The sequence below is a fragment of the Neovison vison genome, chromosome 10 (assembly GCF_020171115.1).
Source record: "Neovison vison isolate M4711 chromosome 10, ASM_NN_V1, whole genome shotgun sequence".
In the NCBI taxonomy this organism is placed as follows: domain Eukaryota; kingdom Metazoa; phylum Chordata; class Mammalia; order Carnivora; family Mustelidae; genus Neogale; species Neogale vison.
In genome coordinates this window covers 2622937-2637157 of record NC_058100.1, presented here as the reverse complement: position 1 = coordinate 2637157, position 14221 = coordinate 2622937, and positions in this window count along the sequence as shown.

Here is a 14221-nt window from a genome sequence, read left to right as displayed (position 1 = left end):
GGGGCCTCAGAGTCGGCCCCATACCCCACCCCCTGCTGGACAGCTGAGAAAACCAGAGCCGGGGGTGGGGGTGGGGAGGCACACCCAGGGGCACCGGGACAGAACTTGGCCCCCAGGGTACGGCTGTGCTGTCCTCCCTTCAAGTGCCAGGGACAGACCTCTTCCCCAGGGCCCAGGAAGCTGGGGCTGGGAGACCTGGGTGAGGGCGGCTGTCGCGGCGGCTCCTTCCACCAGGGGGCGCTGCTCGCTCAGCTCTGCCTTCAGTCCCTGCACCTGCTGGGCTGTGGTTCCTGGGCTGCCCTGGCCCAGGGCCCTGACTGTGGCCCAGCGCCTGGGAGCGGCCCTTCCTGGTCACTGCTCAGGTCTCGGGGTCTCTCTCTGGCCCTGGCCCTGGCCCTGGCCCTGGGAAGACCCCTGAGGGCGACCAGGCTCGTTTGCAGGGGTGGGGGGCGAGGAGGAAGGGCAGAGGAGAGCTGCCTGAGCAGGTGCAGGGTGCACCGTCACCGTGTTGTCTGCGGCACTCCCTGGGGCTGGCCCCTGCCTGTCCCTCTTGTGTTTGCTGCTGCGGGTCCCCAGGGCTCATCTGGAGCCAGGGAACTGGGCAGGGGGGTGGGGGTGAAGGCAGAGCAGAGAGCAAGGAGAGGTGGTGACTGGTGGCCTCACCTACCCTACCAGGCCACTGGGAAAGGAAGCCATGCCCCGCCCCCACTCCCAGGGTCTGCCCCCTCCAACAGCAAGACCCTAAGGAGGGGAAACTGAGGCCCTAGAGGAAAGCACCCCCTGCCAGCTACCCTCCTTATCTGTCTCTGTCATGGGTGAGTCAGGATGAGGCCATGCAGCATGTCACCTACCTGCTCCGCTCTAGGGACACACAGGTGTACCCACAGGGGCTCAGGGTGATGGTGTCACACACCCTTCTTTACACTCTGGGCTCAGGCCACACCTACCTGGCTCCCAGAGTATGTTGGGAGAGCAGAGGCAGCCTGCAGAGCCCCCGCCCCACTGCTGGACAACCGAGGGCAGGGTCAGACAGGACAGGGCGATGGGGCGGGGGTCAGCATGGGGTCCCATGCCCTCCAGCACCTCCTTCTCTGTCCTGCCCCACAACTGACCTTGCTCTCTGGGCTCCTCAGGCCTCACCCCCCGGATCTGAAGAGTAGAGGTCACTGGGAGTCCCCAGCTGACCAGGGAAACAGGCTCCCGGTCTGAACTTTGGTCTGGTTTCGAAGCTGGCCTGAAGCCAAGCATAAGGTTTCTCTCTCCATGCAGACTTCCTGCTGGTGCAGGCTGGGGAAATCCCAGAGACAGAACTGCCCCTGTCCCCCAGGGACTCACAGCTGGCCTGGCCTGGACCAGGGAGCTGCTGTGCCTCCCTGATGGCAGGGCAGAGGGGGTGGGGCAGAGGGTGGAGCTGAGGTACACGAGGTGGCGGGTGGGGGGTCGGAGAGCATCCTGGGAGATACCAGGGATAGCCCAGGGCCAGCAGCCCAAGAGGGAGAGAGAGGTGGCCTCATCCAGGCTTCCACTTCCTACACATCAGGGTGATATGGCTCCCAGCCAGCTGGGGGGAGAGGGTCAGAGCCGGGAGGAGGGGGTAGTGGGGACTGGGACACAGGCAGGGATGCCTGACTTGTCTGTCGGGCCAGAGCTGGCACTGCCAGCCCCGGGGAAAGAGAGAGGAGGAAGGGATCGTGATGATGAGCCAAGGTGAGGGCGTGGACAGCCGGCGGGGCCAGCCGGTGCCCCTCGCTGGGAGCTGGAGGTCCCTCCTCCCCACGTCTGCCCGGTGCAGAGTTGGAGGAAGGAGGGTAGAGGCCGTGGGAGTGCGGGGTGTCCTCAAGGCAGAAAGCAAAGCCCCCACAGGGAGAGAAGGCGGCTGAGCTGGAAGGGTGCACTACAATGGTTATTCTTGTCCTGTTTCCCTGGAGATCTCGTTCTGGGCCCCCTCAAGACAGCTGTGATGGTCTCTCCCTCCAGCAAGTCCCGTGGACAGGCGAGGGGACCAGGCCCAGCATCCCAGCCTCAGGCAGGAAGCCTCATCTTCCTTCACAGACTATCATCCCCGGATTCTCTCCTCCGCCTTGGCAGCCAGCTGCCCCATCCCGGCCAAAGCTGAGCCTCTCCCTCCCCCTCCTTCACCAGGAAGCTCTCCAAACAGACCCTCCCCGTCCCCCATCCAGAGCTCCTCATCCTCAGTGACCGGACTCCCTTTCCTTTCCTGGGTGTTGACAGGTGGCTGAGCATGTGTCCTAAGTTCTGTGGTTTCCTGGGTGTGTCTCAGGTCTCTCCTGTAGGAGCAAGTCCAGGGCAGGGACCTCGAGGCCAGGTCACAAGCCAGTCCACGGGTTCGGGGGAGGGAGCCATCAGTGGATTTTCACAGCCCGGAAGCCCAGGTACGTGGCCCTTGTCTCTCCATCTCCACCTGTCTCAACCTGACCTTTGCGTGTCCCCTTCCCCCACTTTCCTCTCTGACCCAAGCCAGCAGCTTCTCCCAACTTCCCTTCTGTGCCGTCAGCCCCGTCTCCCTCCTGCTGGTCCGGACTCGGTCCCTGGAGTGGAGTCGTCTTTGCCTCTCTCCTGACACCCGGGACACAGGTCACAGGAAGCCCTACGTCCTCTGGAGTTCCAACCCGGGCACCTTGTTTCATTTCAGGCCAATTGCACCTTCCAGGCCGGGCTGACGTCAGGTGCTGGTTCTTGAGGGAGGAGTAAGACAGGGCAGTTGCCCTGGAGGGAGTCACCACAGGGCAGGTCCCGTGTAGGACGTATTATCCTGCAGGCACAGGGGGCCGTGGAACCAGACAGCTGCGTGTCCTCCTGCGGCTGAGGAAGGCAGTGTGGACCGGTGTGTTTGCTCTTCCCGGAAGTCCTGGCTCACCAGTGACTGTCCGGGTGGCCTGGGACTAGTCACTCAACCTCTGAGACTGTTGGTCCGCGACCGTGTGGGGGTGACGAAAGCCCTCCTCACACGGAGAGGGCTCGCCGTCATGACACCTAACGGCTTCTGGTCACCAGGAACCAGGCCCCGTCCTCAGTGTCTGTAGCTCTTGTGTCCTTTCCCCCTTGCTCCCCCGATGAGGTGGGGACACCGTCGTCTCTACCTTCTGATGAAGACACTGAGGCTCAGAGCTTACTGGAGCCGGGGTTTTCTGCAGGCGCCTCCTGACCCTACTCCGCCCAGCGCCCGTGGCTTCGACGGTCAAAACAGCGACTCGCGTTCCACCCTCCCCCCAGCCAGGCTCTGCGTTGACTGTTGGGTCCTTAGCGATGTGGTTTGAAGTTTGGGTCCAAGCACCCACGGCCAAGAAAAACCCTAGAGACGTTTTTCGGTGCAAAAAGGTGGTTTTATGAAAGCACAAGGACCCGTGGGCAGAACAAGCTGCTCCGGGATTGCGAGAAGCAACTGATCATACACTTGGGAACTGGGGCAGGTCGTGACCAAGGAAGTTCCCAAAAGGACCTTCTTATGTTGCAGGAGCTGCACAGCATCCTCGAGGCCTGGCTGTGGTGAAGCTAAGGCTGTTTTCTCCTCGGGGACGGCGTTAATAGTCAGAGAGCGGGAAGGTTACCCTCTGCCCCGCGTATTTGCCGACAGGCTGCAGGTTCGAAGGAAGGTGAAATTTATCTCCATTTCTTTGCCTCTGTTCTCCACGTCACTCAGGACAACACCGAACGGCAGATACAACTGTCTTGGGAGGAAATCAAAGCTCACAAAGGTGGCCCGAGCAGGGAAGAGGAAAACCGGCTAGTCTGTCCCTCCTATGTCTCCAAATGACCCTCAGGTGGTTTTGTGGGTGACAACCTGGACTGTGACACTGGGTCCTGCACTTGGGAGACAGGGACAGTGGCCCTGGGTCCCACACTCAGAAGGACGGGAACTGTGACACCAGCTCCTTCCTGGCCCGGCCGCCCTGAGGGACCAGGGCTCCGTAGGGTCAGGCACCAAGCCTCTGTGACTCTGCTCCCTGCGCTGTCACACTTGTGCTCTCCTAGTCAGAACATACAGAATGCCCTTGGTCCCAGGGGTTTCCAGCCGAGCCCAGCACGCGGCAAGCGGGAGGCAGATGACCGGTATCAGCCGTGCAACGTGACAAGAGAGGGGAGGGGAATGTGAGTGGGACAGAAAGAGCTGAAGGTTTGGCCTTGGGCCCGGACACGTGGTACCGGGCCCCTGGATCAGAAAAGGCGCTCCCGAGTGTCTGGGAGCCCCCGTTTCTCTGATGGCACCCCTCCTGCTCCCGTGGCCAGGCCTGCTCTCTATCTCTGGCCACGTTCTTATCAGGCCGCAAACATGAGTGTGCTTGTCGGTTTCTGAAACTTTGCACAAAACGTTTGCTCCTAGATATTCTCTCTCCCTCCTCCTTCCCAATCCAGACCTATCACCTCCTCCAGGAGGCCTTCTGTGACCAGCACCTCTCCTACCCTTCTCCCCTCCATTCCAGGAGCAGCGTGACAGCTCAGACCTGCTTAGTCACGGCTTCCTGCCTTCCCCCGCCCACTTGGAGGAAGCAGATGCCACATCCCCACCTAGAATGTCAACGGTTGAGGACCGAAGCTGACCCCTTTGAAGTTCTCTCCCCGGCGTCCGTGTTTCTCCTGCTGAGCTCGGAGCTCCTGCTCTGGGCCGCTGTCCCCTCCATTGAAGACAGCAAACCCACGCCTGCCCGAGTGACAGCAGGTGACCACTCAGCGGAAGGCTGAACCTCTGGGAGTCTGCATCCCAGAAATTGCGAAATAATTACTTCAGTGTGTTCCTGTGCTCAGCCACAAAAGTATAGGAAACAGCACAGACCCAGGGGGAAAAAATCCCCCCGGAAAACAGCCCAGGAGAGCCAGGGTCCCGAGTCCAGCTCGACCGTGGACATGACAGATGACCTGAGTGAGGGAGTTCGGAATTCAGCCCTCCTGGACTTGGGGTTCTGAGTGCCGGGGCGGGGACCCAGCCCTCCGGGATCTGGGGTTCTGAGTGCCGGGGCAGGCCAGGGCCTGCCCGTTCCAGGCTGTGAGTGTGGCTGCGCCCCCCAAGGGCAGAACTTCCGTTTGTCCACTTACGACTGAGGGAAAGGAGAGCTGGCCGAGTTCTGGAAACTGCGTCTGCTGGTCCTGCTGCCAGTTCTTTCTGCTCAGAGGCTTCCACCCTCTTCCAGTACCCCGTGGGACAGAGGACAGGGCCTCCTCTCCCCAGTACGTCCTGAATCCCTGCGTGTCCCCATGCGCCCATGTGAGCAGTGGAGCCCACCCCTGCGGGCGTGAGACACACATCTGTCCGCTTTCTCCGGTCAGTGAGATTTCAGCCCTTCATCAGCTGCAGTGAAGGGGTTACACATTCTACAGTCAAACCATTACCTCAAGGACTGTTTCCACAGAGACATCATGGCGAGAGCCCTTCTGATCCCCGAAATTCCTGGTTCCCATTCAAAATATTGCAAATAAACCTTATTTGGTCCTTATTTGGTTCTGTTTTCTATTTCTGCACAGTAAACCACCCCGAAATTTAAGACAAAACTGTCTTGCCTAAGACAAGGGCTGTTTTATCATCTCTCGTGACGTCATGGGCCAGGAGTCTGACAGGGCGCCTGGGGCGGCTCTGCGACCCACGGCTCAGACTGGAGTTACCTGGCGGTCTCAGACGGTGGCTTGGATGGCCAGGCTCTCCAAGATGATGTTTCTCCTGTGCGTGGCGTCTTGCCTGAGATGGTGGAAAGCCTGGGTGCCTTTCCCTGTCCATGCAGTCTGGGGTCTTGTATGCGCTTTCTGTGGCCAAAATTCCAGAAAAGGGGAACTAGATCCCAGGTCTGCAGGGAGGGGTATCAGAGGATCTCTGGCCATCATTAATCCCCACACAGGGCGAGCTGATGGGGACCCAGCAGGAAGGATGTGGGGGAGGGGACATGTGACAGCCACAGCTACGGCCACGGGACAGCCACAGCCACGGCCACGGAGAGCTCCTTGATATGAAAGTTAAAGCTCCCCAAACACCTCGGCCCCCCCCAGGACCCCTCACTTCTCCGTACCCCCACCTAGCCTGCCCAGATCCTAGGAGTTACCCCCACTGGATGATTCAAACTCCAGCCTGGGGCCTAGAACTTGCTGGATGCAGACACGTAGCCGTCCTCTACTCATGCCCATCGCTGTGTCCTAACAGCTCCTGCGGTTCCCTTCTGCCCGAAGGAGCTCGGACTCTGTGCCCACCCCACCCCCCAGCCTCACTGCCTCCCGGGACTGGTTTTTCCGACCAGCATCACCCACTTCCATTTAATGGGCCCTGACTTCCTACCAGGGTCTGTGCTCAGTGCTTCAGAGGCCATGGGACAGTGGCTCCATATGCATTGACCTCGCATTCCAGGTGACAAGACTGAGCCCCGAAGAGGTCCCTCGGCCTGCCAGAGCCAAGTGCAGAAGCCCAGGCGTCGAGCATGGGCCCCACAACCAGTCATGGAATTCTCCACCATTTCAGCAAACTGCCCGTTCCCTATGCCTGGGCCACAAATCCCGAGTCCCCACAGTCCATGTGAGAGCCTGGAAGCCCCCAACGTGCTCCTCAAGGCCCCCTTGGAGGGCAAGGTGGGGAGGTGGAAACTCAGGGACCCCCCCATCCTTCAAAGAGGGAATCCGGGGAGCAGCTCTGGGCAACAGCCACAGCCAAGGATCTGTTCCATGCCCTGCTGTGTGCCACGGCGGGGAGGACAGGTCTGCATCTGGCCTCGCGACCCACGATGGACCGAGCAGTAGGAGTGGATGCTGGACACCTCACTCGGCCATCCGAGCACACTGGAGGTCTGGCTCCAACACCCTCGGTGCTGTGGAAGGCAGCCCCGAATCCAGAAGTGAAAACAGCCTCTAAGCCCCCAAAAGAGTGGACACAAATCGCTTGAACCAAAGCCAGATTCTCAGGCCTCCACACAGAGCCTTCCTGGACTACACCCGGCAATGCAGTCGGAGGCTGACCTCTGGCTTCCCAGCCCATAGCCCATGGAGATCAGGGTGGGGTGTGGGTAAAGGGTCTTCTAGCAAGGGAAGCGTCCAGACAGGGAAGAGACCGCCGATGACCCAACAGCAAAAGACAGTTGGACCCAAAGGCAGACACAGCCCTGTGTCCTATGCCACCTGGCTCTAGGAGAAGATGCGAAAGCCTCTCTCTGCGCTGGTTCACTGAGCCCTTCTTCACTGAATCTCCAAGTTACTCCACAGCCAGCCGGTGAAGTAGGCGGCCAAGGAAAGGAGACATCCTTGGAGAGGCTTGGTGGCCTTTTCCCTGACCACACAGATTCGCAAGTGTGGGGCCGGGAATAAAGGCAGAGCCGAAGGGGTGCGGCACCCCCACCCCTCCGCACAGGACACCTCCGTGTCATAGTGACAGCCGTGAGTCATCGAGAAAAGGCTAGAAGACATCTAGTCAACTCTGCTGAAAAAGACAGGGAAGTAGGTAGTACCTTTGAAAAGTCTTGCATGAAAAGTGATGCAAATGGACGATGTTTGGCAGTTGGGATACGGTTCCACGTTCTGCTCTTGGCTACATTATAAATACGGTTGTTCGCCATTGGGGCCTAATTGTTGTATGGCGCGGTGAGGCTGTGTGCGGCATCAGAGAAGGGCGTCTGCAGAACTCTCTGCTGCCAGACTTTCCTCCCCATCTCTACTCCACCTGAACTCTGCTCCCTCCTCTCTCCCCTGAACTCTGGGAAACTCCTGATTGGGATCCCCGCCTCTCCCCTGGTATTCCGACCCCCAGAAGGAAGGAACCGAGCCTCTCCCCGCACCCCCATCCCATCCCAAGGGAACAAGGGCTCTCCCAGAGGGACCAGCGAGGCTCAGCTCCCCCGAAGAACCCCAGAGCTCACTCCCCAACCCTCCCAGCTCCCCGCTGGGACTCCTAGGACACCAAAGACTTGTCGCCACTGAGCTGCTCCCACAGTGCTGGTGGCTTCTGCTCTCCGTGTGATCCTGCCTTTCTGAGATGCCCTTCATCCAGGCACTTACTTGATTACTTTCCGAGTATCTTAAAAGACCCAGGCTGGGTTGCCACCTAGACACATCTTCTCCGTGTCCCTCTGACACCTATCTCAGTACAAGGCCTCTGTCCCTGCATGCATCTGTTAGGATGCTTGTGGTTTGGGGTCACAAAACTCCCACAGCTGAAGAGACAGGTGTCCCGCAGGCTCGGTGCGGACTCTCGGTGCGGGCTCTGGTAAAGACTGTCTCTTTACCAGAAGCCTGGAAGCGATGGTTCTGGAGCCAGCTCAGTGATGTTGGGGCTTTAAGTGAGCCTGTCCTCTAGGCCCTGATGGCCTCCTTGTGACTTGATCAGCCCTCTAGAGACCCTGTCTCCAAATAGGGTCCCATTCTTAGGACTAGGGTTAGGACTTCCACCAAAGAAATGGGAGCACAGTTCCTCCATGACGGTGGGAGATGCAGCTTTGGAAATCCCTCTCTGGGAATTGCTCTTTTTAAGTGAACATCTTTGCCAGAACCCTTCCAGTAAATCTGTGGAGCGGGTTTTGGTAACAAGCCCTTTTCCCAGATACAAGGGAAGCTGGGAAGTCACTTTCACTTTTAGAATGGAAAGAGAGTTCTGCCCGCCGGAAGGCAAGCGTCAGGGAGGGCTGGGGAGGCGGGGGCGGGCTCGCGACGTCTGACCCCGTGGCCACATTGTGTCAGGCTGTTTGCTCCTGTGTCCACCGCTCCCGTGAGGTTCTCCGATCGCTGCGACAGGGACCAGCAGGCCAGGCGCGTGTGCACCTGCGATGAGGTGCCCACTCCGCCGACGTGCTCAGCCGATACCTACTGAAGGAATGAACACACAGAACTTAACGAACTAGATGAACCTGCTCAGGTCACGTTTGATTACGACATTGAACTCTGTATGTTTGCCTTACATCGTCTGTGGTTCACACCTTTGAATCACTGTAGGGAGCGCTGTTAATGGACTGTTTCCACGGTCAGGGGAAACCAAGCTCGTGAGCTTTGACCCTCCAAAGTGTGGCACAGCACGTGGCACAGAGTGTCTGCTGCTTGAATTGTTTGTGGAATGAATAGTGAATAAATGAGTCATTAAAATACCAAACAACAATGGGGTGCCTACCTGATTTGTTTGGTAAAGTATGCCACACTCAATCTTGGGATCATGAGTTCAGGGCCCACACTGGGCTTTAGAGACTACTGGAAAAAAAAAAGAAAGAAAGGTTTGAAAACATATTTTTATGTAAACTAAGGAGTGACCATGTTTTCCAGAACACTGTCTTGCAGAACTGGGCGTGCTCTCTGCTCTGTCCGTACTCGCCAAGACACTGCATCCCCGGGTACTTGTGCCCCCTGCTTTCACGCTCTTCTCTTCTACTGATAAAGAGCGGGCCTCGTGAACTTGGCGGGTAGGCCCACGGGGCCCTGAGCAACTTCATCTGAGCGGTGAGGCTACCCGAGTCCCCACGAGCCGTTTGAAGCGGTGCCTCGCTCTGGCGTTGCCGGCTGCAGGGAGCGTGCCGGGAGCCCGCACCGAGAGTCCGCACCGAGCCTGCGGGACACCGGAATGTCACTCTTGCTCCACAAAACCCCACGTCTGACCTTTCGCGTTCTGAAGAATAGGGAAGAGCCGAGCGCCTAACTAACGAAGGGCCTTCGCTGTGGGAGTCAGGGGCCGAATGGGTGGAGGTTCCCCAAATTCTGGCCTCCCCAACGTCGGAGAGCGGCTCGTGACTCTGTCTCACCGCTACTTCCCTCTCGGCCTCAAGGGGAAGGACTCGGGCAGCGACGGCGTGAAGTACACCGAGTACATGGGGACCAGGGACACAAAGTTGCCCCAAGTAACTGGGCTCCCAGGGGCGGTGCATTTTGGTACCACGAGACACCTGTGCCGCCCGGAGCAGAGCCTCCTCCTGCCCCGGTGCCGACCCAGGGGACCCGTGCCTCCTTCACACACGGCTCAAGTAATGAGGTTCAATTAAAACGTTCGGGTTCAATTAGTGTTTCAGGCCTTCAGGGGCAGTGGCAGGGCAAAATATTTTCCACGAGGAACTTGAGAGAAAGCAGCACCGTTGTGGACCAGACTGGCACACAGGGACAGGAGAAGGCTTGGCCACATGGCGTGGAAGTCAGACAAGACGCCACTTGCACACGCACGTGCCTTTGAGCTCCTGCGATGCCTGGCCTCTGAGCCCAGGTGCTTTCCCGACAGTCAGAAGGAGGAGGTGCCTGCGAGGGTGTTTTCCTGCAAGGTCTGAGTTTTTCTTCTTTCCTGAAAGTAGTGGCAGCCCGGATTTTTGCTGCAAAATCAAGACTTGTTGTTATAACGGTGGTGATTTTTTTTCTTTTTTTTTTTGTGGTGCCAGTGAGCCTGGTCTGAAGGCGTTCATGCAAGAGCGTGAGCCCAGCCCATGTCAATAACCAATTGTTCAGAGAGAAATGCCTGGCAGGACATGTGTCTAGAAGTTCCACCTTCTGAACTGATGCCAAGACAGGGTAGAGTCCCAGTTCCTTGGGCTGCCCAGCTCCCGTACCTGACCCCACTCCCCTCACCCTGCGGCCAGCGTGCTGAACAGCATTACCTGGATGTTGCCGCTTCCGCCAGTGGCTTTAGCTCGGCGCCCGAGTCTCCCACGCTGGGCACCGCGCTCTTCGGAAGCCCATGGCCTACGGTTCTGCTAACAGGCATCCCGCAGAGGAGAGGCCCCATACCTAACGACCCACTCCAAGTTCCCGCAACAACTTCTGACCAGTCAGGAAACGGTCCGTGGGGTTTAGGATGCTTTCACATTTGATGTTTTAATACATTCTGCAGAAGCTTTTTTAGCGTCTGCTCCGAGCAGAGTCTCTCTACCAGTAAATCATTCAGTACTAGATTCCAGTAGATCAAGGTGACAAAGACAGGCTGGAACGGATCACGGAGCCAAAGCAACCAAACCAAGCTGACAAGAATGAATATAATTAAAGCAAACTCTGGCCTTTAGATTTTGAAACTACTTAACAGAAGACCCAGATGGTTCTCACAATAAAACCAGAGGGTTTTGACGGACTGTTCCATAGAACATTCTGACCTCTGAAGCAGTCCATCCTATCCAAGGCCGTCTTGAGAGAGCGTGGCGGGTGGGGGTGGGGGTTGGGGGGAGACCAAGAGTGTCCAGACAAAGAAGGAATTAGCTTTGTTAATCAGCCTGGCTCCGTGGAGGGTCAGCTTTAGTTACTGAAGTCACATGTGAAGAGGAAAGGAAGTAAGGATGTTTCTTCCAGTAATTCCTGACAGAAGGCGTGGTCCTGGCCTTCAGAGAGATGACAGGTTGCCACACGGAAGAAAACTTCCATTTAATCCGCACAGCCCCGGTGCCCAGACTGGGAGTCATGGATAGTTGCATCAGGACACATTTCAGCTCCATCAAAGGAAGAGCTTTCCACAGTCAGGGAGATCGAAACATCGGCTCAGGTCATGATCTCAGGGTCCTGGGATCGAGCCTGCATCAGGCTCTCTGCTAGGCAGGGAGCCTGCTTCCTTCCCTCTCTCTGCCTGCCTTTCTGCCTATTTGTGATCTCCGTCTGTCAAATAAATAAATAACATCTTAAAAAAAAAAAAACAAAACCTTGGGGTGTGGTAACTTCGTTTCTTTGCCTGGGTCATATGAATTAAGCACCTTTATTATTGCTTCTCAACAAACATATAGATTTCCATATACTCTTCTGTGGGTATGACCTATTCGGTGAGAAACCTAGGTTGACCAGGTGTTAGGCAAAGTAGTGAGTACCTCGTCATGGTGACGGTCTAAGGAGAGGCTGGTACACTTAGCAAGAGGTTGGGAGAATGACCTCCGACCTTCAGTCCATCTCTAAGACTCTACACATCCAAAACTCCGGGGACGATTATTAAAGGGAAGCTTTTCTAAAATATTTTCAAGACGATTGCCTTTTAATTAACTTGAGTTGAGGCCCCATTCGATCGATCAATTGCTATAATTAGTCTGGGCGTTTGTTAGACTATGATCCCAGGGTCTATTATGGTGATAATCATGTTTGCTGGCCATCGTATGAGAACCAGATACGCAGTCCCTGCCCTCTTAGGGTGACGAATGGTGCAGACAGTCATAAAAAACACAGAGCCAGAGCAGACATGAAGAGTGAGCCAACATGAAAGACAGGGAAAAGGTCCATACAGCAGACAGGTCAAGGTTTCAGGTCTTACTGGAGTGGGGAATAAACACACAAGGGCCTTGAGAAACATGCCTGAGGTGGGTCAAGATCAGGAGGAGGCAGCTCCAACTAACATCGCCAGGCTTCCTGGGAGAAGCGAGCTTTCAGAAATATATAGATGCTGGCAATCACATACGTGGCTAAGGGAACATTTTTCTCCTAGGCTGCCAGGAAAAAGGAAAAAAAAAGCCAGAATAGCTTAAGTGGCCATTTCCTCGTGGTTATCCTGCTCTCCTGTTCCGTTCCTTTGTGATGTCTCACTACCCACTCCCCTGAGCTGGGGGAACTGAGACCTGAAAACGGGAAATGAGAGGAAGGGGTATTCGTGGACCATGATGGATGTGGAATCAGGGAGAGTCCTTGAGTCCCCAGGTCGCCGCTAAACAAACAGACCAGCTCCACCTCTCCTGGCTGAGCTGGGCCTCCGGGCCAAGTTACTTCTGCTTTGGACTCACTTAACCTTTAATCTGGGGATCCCCACTCGTGTTACTGACATTAAGTCCTCCAGCTTCACAACAACCTGAGGTTGAGGGGAAAAGTAAACCAAAACACAAAAGTCTTATGATCTACTTGAGTCCAATGTGGTAAAATTCAAATAAATCCATAGTCAAAGTTTATTTTCTCATAATTTATCTTCACATTACTGAAAGGAAACTGAGTCACAAAGCAAGGAAATGAGTTGACTTCACATATGCCCTTCAGTCTTTGACTTCATCCATATGAATAATGTTCTAATGTCAGTGTATTTTTCTTTCTGTAAGGTCTTAACATGATCATTTTAAGGATGGGGACACGGAGGCACGGAATGGTTAAAATGTGCTGTCTCAAGGTCCGCCTCAAAACATATGCCTGGATGAGAAACTCAAGAACCTGAATTCTAAAAGCAAATTCCTTTCTATTAGCTTCCTACCCACGTTGGAAACATTCAATTCCCTCAAGCTTTGCAAAATTAGGTGATAAAGGCTGTGAAGTTGGAGTTCTCAATACCAAGAACAGTGTGGGTCTGGCAGTAATAAGAGTAGCCATGACCGTTGAATTTCATAAAGAGTTTCACAGTTCACCAGCACTGCACAGCTGTTAATACACTCCGTCCCCATCAAGGACACCGATTGTGCCGCCCTTTCACAGACGTGGATGCTAGGACTCACTTAGCGGCTTGTCAGAGGACCCAGTTAAAGCAAAGGGTGGAACTGGGACCGAAACTCAGGTCTTCCGAATTCAAGTTCAATGAGAACACCCTCTGGGGGAAGGGGCCACCTAAATTTTACTGGTACACCGAGAGGAGATTAAAGGAGGTCTTGGCAGCACAGCAGCCCATGTGTGAGCAGAGAAGGAAATGATCATCAGGCATTTCAAACGATGACACAGGAAGGGTCTGAGCACCCAGCGATCCCCCGGAGCTCTATCCTCTGAGGGCCTGCAGGCTAAGACAAACATACCAAGAAGACCAAACATGTGCACGCCATATTGATGGTATGTGCCACAGTATATCTGCCACAGTGACCAACCCCACGGATAGAGAGGAAAGCATTTCTACCATACACATGGCCAGGGAACTTTGGGATGTGAAATGTAAGTTCATAAATAAAAATGGGAGCGATTAAAGCAAGCAGGGCAAGGACGAAACACAGGCACAGGCACACACACATGCGCGCACGCACACACACACTCCAGGAAAGGTTTTCTGGAAGAAAAATAAACTTTGGTTCTTTTTCTTCTCTCTTTTTTAAAGTTTAGCAGCAACGGAGTAGCTGTGCTGTGCCCAGAGTAGAGATGAGAGTGTGAGATTTGGAACAGAACTCATCCCCAGCATGTGGGACAATTGCAAAGATGGGTAGGAAGCAGGGCAGTGGGCAGTGGCACTGGCCAGAGAGGGCCTGGAGCAAATGGAAATTCAAGAGCAGTTACGACCTATCTTGACTCCTAGGCTATGCCTCTGCGTTTGCACCGCATGCTTTCAGAAAGCTCGTGCTCTCTGTATTTCAGGGGCAAGAAGAAACTCCATGGTTGTGGAAGCCTGTCTGGAGCACGTGAAGGCAGCAGGTGTCAC